This window comes from Bidens hawaiensis, unplaced genomic scaffold (genome assembly GCF_021521415.1).
Source record: "Bidens hawaiensis isolate Kalapana, Puna unplaced genomic scaffold, B.hawaiensis_p1.1 tig00035465_1, whole genome shotgun sequence".
NCBI lineage: Eukaryota > Viridiplantae > Streptophyta > Magnoliopsida > Asterales > Asteraceae > Bidens > Bidens hawaiensis.
Window position 1 is genome coordinate 24,295 of NW_027496166.1, and position 9,790 is coordinate 34,084.

Genomic DNA, 9,790 nt, shown 5'->3' on the forward strand with positions numbered 1-9,790 from the left:
ATATATAGTGAGGATCCTAATAAAACTTTTTGCAAATGAGAACTTTGAGAACCATTTTGAGCCACAAAAAAAACTCTTAAAAATATATTAAAAAGTTATAAAACAAAAATTTTTAAAAAGTAAAAAAACCAAAATTTTTTATTTTTCATCCCGGTTTCATAAAAAAATTTTAAAAAATAAAAAAAACTTAATTACATGTATATTTGTATTTAATCACGATTTACATAATGTACACATAAATACATCATCATTGATCTTAATTGTGCATATGTGCTAAAAAATAACTATGTATAAAATTAAAAAAATAAGTATTATACATATGTGTATAATTTTGCTAAACCAATATTTTTTTTATGTTTTTTATGAAACCAGGATAAAAAATAATTTTTTTTGATTCTTTTACTTTTGTTATTTTTGCATTTTTTTTGTTTTATAATTTATTATTATTTTTAAAAAAGGTTCTTTTTGTGATTTAAAATGGTTCTCAAAGTTCTCAATTTAAATATGGTTCTCACATGATCCTAATTCATATATATATATATATATATGATGAGTATCATTACAGAATTGCTATATATATATATATATAAATATATATAGAATCTTGGTTATGAATCAATTCGGAAATAAGCCTTCTAAAACAATAGTACTTATGACTACTCAGCCTAAATATGGATGGAGCATTACATTTATTGATAAGTTTAACAATTTACCACCCATATAAGGATACGAGAACATTAAATTGTAACAACGATTGTTCTTCAAGAACTATGCTTTTATGAGCTACACATGGATATAATTTTAATAAGTTTGAGGGGAGGGGTGGGGCTTCTAGACGTTGTCATAATAACAACATAAAAATAACATGCTAACTCATTTAATTTTGAGAATATTTTGCTTCATTTGAGCATACTTTTTCATAGTCGAGGGAAATAGTCACTTTGCCAAATTCCAAATCTTTTAATTATTTTCAAAAATGTCAATGAAAATATATTTTAAACTTGATTCATGTTTAAAATTCTAGCTTTCATCTGTTTGACATTTTCGATTCAACATTTTGAACTCGCAACAAATTGACGATAAATTTATTTGCATTCTCAAATTACTCATTTTTATATATAACAATCAAATTCAAGTTCTAAAAAAAAACCGAAACAACTATTTTCTTTGATTAGAATAGGTAATTTATGTAATTTATATATGTTATAAATACATTCCATTATTTTAAATATTATAAATTAAAATATTGGCAATGAAAAATTACCAAATCTCGACGTAGGGCCTAGGCGTGTGACCAGTATTTGGTACTTATTATGTAAATACATCAGTGTTGCGGGTTTGGTTTAGCGGAAGTCTTTAATATAAAATATTGGGTAAAATATCCATTTAATGTTTATAAATCTTATTTGATAAATATGTTTTTTTTAAGTGAAAGTCTTGAATAAAATATTATTTTATTGAAAACTCGGGTTTAAATATGCATTTGATAATTCAAATACTTATCTTTTAGAAAACATATTTCTTTATAATATTTTGATATAAAATTTCTAAGCCACAAGATAGCATCTAATGACTACATCTCCAATCTTCTATCATGTCTTGTTTGATTGTTCTAACCTCTCTGTTTTCCTTTAAAATTGGTTAGAAAATACGTTAGCACACAACTGATGAATGATGTTGACTCTGTTGTAAAATATTCTCAATACCTTTGTGAAATCAACAATAATACCTTTGTGACTACTCATTAGGCACCCAACTCAATTGGGATAAAATTACCCAAAGCACATGTACAATTAATCATATACACAATATCATTTCTCTAAATAGTCCCGTAGACTTCTAGAGGCATGTTAATGATATGCATGGCCTCAGGGAAATCCGAGTCACAATGTATGAATGAATCCAGACACATGTATACTTTTAATCAGAGTGTCTGTTTCTTATTATTGTAACACAAAGTTTTAAGGATTTGAAAATCCTATGTAAACATTCTGACTCTAAAAGAGTTTGTAAAAGTTTAAGACGTATTCAACTTTTCTTTTTGTGATCAGTTTCTGATACTGATTTCTGTTTACTGTTTTCTGATTCTTGTTTTGTTACCTCGGACCCATAGTACGAAAATAACCTTTGTATAAATAACTAGATCGATGATCTAGCATCAGACCTTTAGTCTGTTCTGTATAGCTTTAACCTTGATAAAATTATTTGTTTATATAAATGTGACACTCGTCAAATTCAAGTTAACTCCGTTAATCCGAACTCCGTTAATTCAAACTTAAGATCACACGAACTGTAACGCATATCTCATTACATTTAAATTAGGGTTTATATGACGCATGACAATCACTACACAAGTAGTTTTTCATAATTTCACCGAAACACACACGAGTCGACTCAAACCGTTGGTGAACAAACGATAAGTATTATAAAAAAGTTGATTATTATGTGTTACGTTTATGTGCTACTTGGTGTTTACATGCATAATGTTAATTCATGTGGAAAATAAACTAACTTGTACTTGAAATTGATTAACTATAAGGTTAGGGGGGCTAAGTGTAATATAATTAATATTATAATCAGGTTATTACACAACCCTAACTCCCCTCCCTCCCATATACGATCGTCCTCTCTCTCTCTCCCTCCTCCCTCTTGGCGACCATAACCCACACACACACACACTATCTCTTTTCCAAGCTTGTTTTGAAGGATTCAAGGTTCTAGATAGGTAATTAACATCTCTTCTTGCTATTCTAGTGATTTAATTATGATATTGGGCATGTTAATCAAAACCCTAAATCTTGAAAGTGATGATTTAAGATGAGTTAGGGTTTAATTGTGTGTTTATTGATGAATACTAGTAAATTGATAACTAGTTGTATGATTATTGATTGTTAATCGCATGTTTCTTGAAATTGAACTTTGAAGTAAAACCCTAATTGTGTATTTAAAGTGAAATTGAGATGCATGGTTGGTGGATTATGCATCTAGAGGGTTTTATGTATGAGTTATAGTGCATAGGTTAATTGTATGTTGAGTTTTGATGAAAACCGATGCTGGACAGATTCTTGAATTCGTGTTTAAATGACTGTAACTCGATGTTAATGTTGTGTTTGGAAGTGATTATTGACTCTATGATGTAGTAGGTCGACTCTAGTTTCTAAAAAGTCTGAATTTGTAATTTTTGGACGTGTAAAATTTAGTTTTTTTTTATTTTACAAATCTCTTGTGAAAGCCTGATTCAGGAAGTCTGCTGGTAGACTGTTTTGCGATTAATATATCTCATAAACGACAAGACCAATGGGGTTGTTTTTACTTATGGAAGTTAATATTTTGAGTTAGAAGTCTAACTCAATTGGTCTTGCATTAATTGGATTTACCATGTAACGGAAATAACAAATAATATTCTGTTGCGCATGATAATGACTGCTATGTGTTTACTGTGATGTTTTGATCATTATGAGAAAACCGTATATGATAAAAATATAATAAAAATATTTTTAAAAACCTAACTCAAGTGTGCTTCTGTGATGATTTTTGGTGATTTATTGGACGTGTATTGATTTATTAAATAGAGTAATCTTGTCGAGTAAAAATCTGTCTGGATAAATTAGCTGATGAATTACTTAAGTTAACATGAAAAGTGTATAGCTTACTAGTAACGTACAATAATAACACTTGACACAATATTTGTTCACGCATGTAGCTTATCACCAACGTGTTTGTGTAGTCGCACTTATTTCACAAACGAAACACGAAACGTATCTCATGCATAAGTTTTATGTGTCGAGTCTAGGGACTCACTCGTAGTATAAATACTTAGAAAATCTCATTTTTTGTTTTTAGAGCACTAATGAGGATTTTCTGTGACGCATACCTTTTCTCGGATCTTTTTGTTATCTCCCCCTAATAAAAGCGTTAAAAATAGTAAAAGGGGCCGTGAAACTCACTGTTTGCAAAGATAACAAAAAGATCCGAGAAAATGTGTGCGTCACAGAAAATCCTCACTAGTGCTCTAAAAACAAAAATGAGATTTTCTAAGTATTTATACTACGAGTGAGTCCCTAGACTCGACACATAAAACTTATGCATGAGATACGTTTCGTGTTTCGTTTGTGAAACAAGTGCGACTACACAAACACGTTGGTGATAAGCTACATGCGTGAACAAATATTGTGTCAAGTGTTATTATTGTACGTTACTAGTAAACTAAACCCCACAAGAGAAATTAAGTCATACACATAGCAAAACATCGATCAACTATACACTTTTCATGTTAACTTAAGTAATTCAGCAGCTAATTTATCCAGACAGATTTTTACTCGACAAGATTACTCTATTTAATAAATCAATACACGTCCAATAAATCACCAAATATCATCACAGAAGCACACTTGAGTTAGGTTTCTAAAAATATTTTTATTATATTTTTTCATATACGGTTTTCTCACAATGATCAAAACATCACAGTAAACACACAACAGTCATTATCATGCGCAACAGAATATTATTTGTTATTCCCGTTACATGGTAAATCCAATTAATGCAATACCAACTGGGTAAGACTTCTAACTCAAAATATTAACTTCAAGGAGTGGAACCAACCCCATTGGTCTTGTCGTTTATGAGATATATTAATCGCAAAACAATCTACCAGCAGACTTCCTGAATCAGGCTTTCACAAGAGATTTGTAAAATAAAAAAAAAACTAAATTTTACACGTCCAAAAATTACAAATTCAGACATTTTAGAAACTAGAGTCGACCTACTACATCATAGAGTCAATAATCACTTCCAAACACAACATTAACATCGAGTTACAGTCATTTAAACACGAATTCAAGAATCTGTCCAGCATCAGTTTTCATCAAAACTCAACATACAATTAACCTATGCACTATAACTCATACATACAACCCTCTAGATGCATAATCCACCAACCATGCATCTCAATTTCACTTTAAATACATAATTAGGGGTTTACTTCAAAGTTCAATTTCAAGAAACATGCAATTAACAATCAATAATCATACAACTAGTTATCAATTTACTAGTATTCATCAATAAACACACAATTAAACCCTAACTCATCTTAAATCATCACTTTCAAGATTTAGGGTTTTAATTAGCATGCCCAATATCATAATTAAATCATTAGAATAGCAAGAAGGGATGTTAATTACCTATCTAGAACCTTGAATCCTTCAAAACAAGCTTGAAAAAGAGATTGTATGTGTGTGTGTGTGGGTTACGATCGCCAAGAGGGAGAAGAGATAGAGAGAGGCCAATTGTATATGGGAGGGTGGGGAGTTAGGGTTGTGTAATAATCTGATTATAATATTAATTATATTACACTTAGCCCCCCTAACCTTCTAGTTAATCAATTTCAAGTACAAGTTAGTTTATTTTCCACATGAATTAACATTATGCATGTAAACACCAAGTAGCACATAAACGTAACACATAATTATCAACTTCTTTATGATACTTATCATTTGTTCACCAACGGTTTGAGTCGACTCGTGTGTGTTTCGGTGAAATTCCAAAAGACTACTTGTATAGTGATTGTCATGCGTCATTTAAACCCTAATTTAAATGTAATGAGATATGCGTTACAGTTCGTGTTATCTTAAGTTTGAATTTGTGTCAAGTCGCGATGGGTGTCTAAAAAAAACAAAAATTTTCAGTTTGTCACATAATCCACCTGTAGAAAGAAATTTCGTCCCGAAATTTAATTCATACCTCTGTTGTATTCTGACGTTTTGTCGGCTTTCGCGGTTTTCGGTGCTTGGTTAGCCCTTTAAAAAGGTTAGGATACTTTGTCATCATTTGATCCTCGCTTTCCCATGTGAACTCTGGTCCACGTCTCGGGTTCCAACGAACTTTAACGATGGGAATATTGCTGTGTTTGAGTGTCTTGGTTTCCCAGTCCAAAACTTCAACTGGTTCTTCGATGAAGCGTAACTGTTCATCAACTTGCAACTCGCCCAAAGGAATTGCTTGTGTTTCGTCAGAAAGACATTTCTTCAAGTTGGATACATGGAAAACATTGTGTACGCCACTAAGTTCCGTTGGTAAGTCCAATCGGTATGCTACCGGACCAATACGTTCAGTTATCCGGTATGGGCCAACGTATCGTGGGTTGAGTTTGTTTCGCTTTCCAAAGCGAACTACACCTTTCCAAGGTGAGACTTTCAATAGAACTTGGTCATCCACTTGGAATTCCAGAGGTTTTCGGCGCTTGTCGGTGTAACTCTTTTGGCAATGTCGTGCTGCTGCCATGCGATTCCGGATTTGAACAATCTTTTCCGAGGTTTCGAGTACTAGTTCGAGACTAGTGATTTGGCTATCACCCACTTCTGCCCAGCAAAGAGGTGATCGACACTTTCGTACGTACAACGCTTCAAACGGCGCTGCTTTAATGCTTGTGTGGTAGCTGTTATCATACGAAAACTCTTCCAGGGGCAAGTGGGGTTCCCAATTTTTTCCGAAATCCAACACGCATGCACGCAACATGTCTTCTAAGGTTTGAATGGTGCGTTCACTTTGCCCATCCGTCTGAGGGTGGTATGTTGTGCTCATATCAAGGCGGGTGCCTAGTGCGCCCTGTAGTGACTTTCAAAAGTGCGAAGTGAAACTAGAATCTCGATTAGATATGATTGAGACAGGCACTCCGTGTCTAGTCACTACTTCTTTCATGTAGATGCGAGTCAGTCTTTCCATTTTGTCCGATTCCTTGATCGCTCAGAAATGCGCAGACTTAGTCAACCGGTCAACGATCACCCAGATGGTATCGCATCCCTTCGGTGTTTTGGGTAATCCCGTGATGAAATCCATGGAAATGTGTTCCCATTTCCACGTTGGGAGTTCCGGTTGTTGCAACAGACCAGATGGTTTCTGATATTCTACCTTGACCCTTGCACAAGTCAAACATTTGCTCACGTAGGTGGCAATGTCTGCTTTCATGTTTGGCCACCAGTAAAGTGTCTTTAGGTCATGGTACATTTTATCTGAGCCAGGGTGAATGGAATATCGGTACGTGTGTGCTTCGTCCATCACCAGATTTCTCAAGTCTCCGTATCGGGGGACCCAAATCCGGTTTTCGAAATATCAGAACCTGTTCGATTTGGTTTCAAGCTGCTTATCCATGCCCCGCATGAGTTCTGATGGGAGGTTATCGTCTTTCAAAGCTTCAAGTTGAGCATTACGAATGTGATCAGGTATATTGGCATGAATCATGAGTTGTAATGCTCGCACTCGTCTAGGCTTATCGCTTTCCTTTTTGCTGAGAGCATCAGCCACTACGTTAGCCTTGCCAGGGTGGTACTTGATGGCATAGTCATAATCCTTAAGTAGCCCGACCCAACGACGCTGTCTCATGTTCAACTCCTTTTGATCGTAGATATGTTGGAGACTCTTGTGGTCGGTGTAAATGGTGAATCTGGTACCGTACAAGTAATATCTCCAAATCTTAAGAGCAAACACCACAGCTCCGAGTTCCAAGTCATGGGTCGTATAGTTCTTCTCGTGGATCCGTAGCTGTCGAGAGGCATATGCTATAACCTTCTCGAGTTGCATTAACACACAACCAAGACCCTGTATCGATGCGTCACAATGAACCTCAAAATTTTCCGTTCTCTCGGGGAGGGCTAAGATAGGTGCGCTACAGAGTTTGGTTTTCAACAGTTGGAAGGCAGACTCCTGTGTGTCACCCCAATTTTACTTAGTACCCTTGTGTGTCAGTTCAGTGAGGGGTTGAGCAATCTTTGAAAATCCCTCAATGAAACGTCGGTAGTAGCCAGCCAATCCTAGGAATTGTCGCACCTCAGTCGGAGTCTTAGGTGTTTCCCAATTTTTGATGGCCTCTACCTTGCCGGGATCGACATGGATACCACTCTCATTGATCACATGTCCTAAGAAGTGAACCTCGCGAAGCCAAAATTCGCATTTCGAAAGCTTTGCGTACAATTGTTCCTTCTTTAGCAATTCCAGGATTAACCTCAGGTGTTCTTCATGGTCGGTCTTGTTCTTGGAGTAGACGAGGATATCATCTATGAAAACGATAAAAAACTTTTCGAGGTACGCCTTGCATACTCGGTTCATGAGGTCCATTAATACAACTGGTGCGTTGGTTAAGCCAAAAGGCATATCCAAAAACTCATAGTGACCGTACCGAGTTCTGGATGTCGTCTTTGAAATGTATTCTTCGCTCACTCTCAATTGATGGTAACCAGATCTCAGATCAATTTTCGAGTAGTAACTCGATCCTTGAAGCTAGTCGAAAAGATCATCAATTCGGGATAGGGGATAACGGTTTTTGACCGTCACTTTGTTCAACTCTCGTTAGTCGATTCACATGCGGAAAGTCCCGTCCCTCTTTCGGACAAATAGTACAGGGGATCCCCATGGTGATGAGCTAGGTCGGAGAAAACCTTTATCCAACAAGTCTTGTAATTTAGTGGACAACTCTTGAAGCTCCACCGGTGCGAGCCGATACGGGGCTCGTGCTATAGGTGCCGCACCAGGGGCTAAGTCGATTTGGAACTCGACTTGTCGAATGGGTGGGAGTCCTGGCAAATCTTCCGGGAAGGCTTTGGGAAAATCTCGGACAATCGGTATATCTTCGATCCGCTTCTCTTCCGCGTGTTTCTAAATAACATGGACTAAAATTGCCAAATGACCCTTTCGTAAATATTTCTGCGCCTTCATGAGGGTGATGATGTTGGTTGTCATGCCGCTCTTCTCACCCTGTACCGAGATGATATCGTCGGAAGGAGTAGTGATTTGAACTATCTTATCATGGCATATAATCTCAGCTCTATTCTCGGATAGACAGTCCATTTCGACAACGACGTCGAAACTACCAAGCGTAAAGGGTATGAGGTCGATATCGAAAGTATGACCCGACAGTTTCAACTTACATCCCGCTAGTACATGAGTTGTTTCTATAGACTTACCGTCAGCTAATTTAACAGGAAACTTAGCATCTAACGGGGTTGGGGTTAAGTCTAAGAGTTCACTAAAGGCTTTTGACACAAAGCTCCTATCGGCTCCAGTGTCAAACAAAATAGATGAAAAACAATCGTTTAAGGGAAACTTACCGGTAACCACGTTCGGATCTCTGCGGGCATGGCCTGAACCAATGACAAAGGCTCTACCATTAGTACCTCCTCCGTTACTGTTATTACGTCCGTTGCCTTCATTCTGCTTCAGTTTAGGACAATCCTTCCTGAAATAACCCTCTTGGCCACACTCAAAACACCCTTTTTGTTGTTGCAGGCTGTTTAGAATCACCATTTCCCGCAAGTTCTCCTCTACAGTCCTTGGCCTGATGACCCATTTTACCGCATAACAGACATTTGATACGGTCGCATGGGCCAGCATGGTGATAGTTTCACTTATTGCACTTTGGGTACTTGCCCGCATAGCCACTCGAACCCTGTCAGCCACTATTGTTACTGTTGGAACCCTGGTATTTGAAGTTCCAGGTGGGTTCGGGTTTACGGTAGTGTTGTTGCTGTGGAGGGTTCGATGATGAGGACTTGGTGTTGTCACGGGTTTTTAGAGGTGGAACCTCTAGGTGGTAACACACCTTATGCCACTGCTTGATTCATCAGCTTGTGGGATATTCGGATCGCTTGCTGAATAGTGGTTGGTTTAGAAGACGTCACCATACCCTGAATCTGGGGTACCAAACTATCGATATACATCTCAATTCTTTTACTCGACGGATCTACCATCCGCGGGCACATCACCGCCAGTCGTGGGAACGGGTGGTGTAGGCTTCAATCTC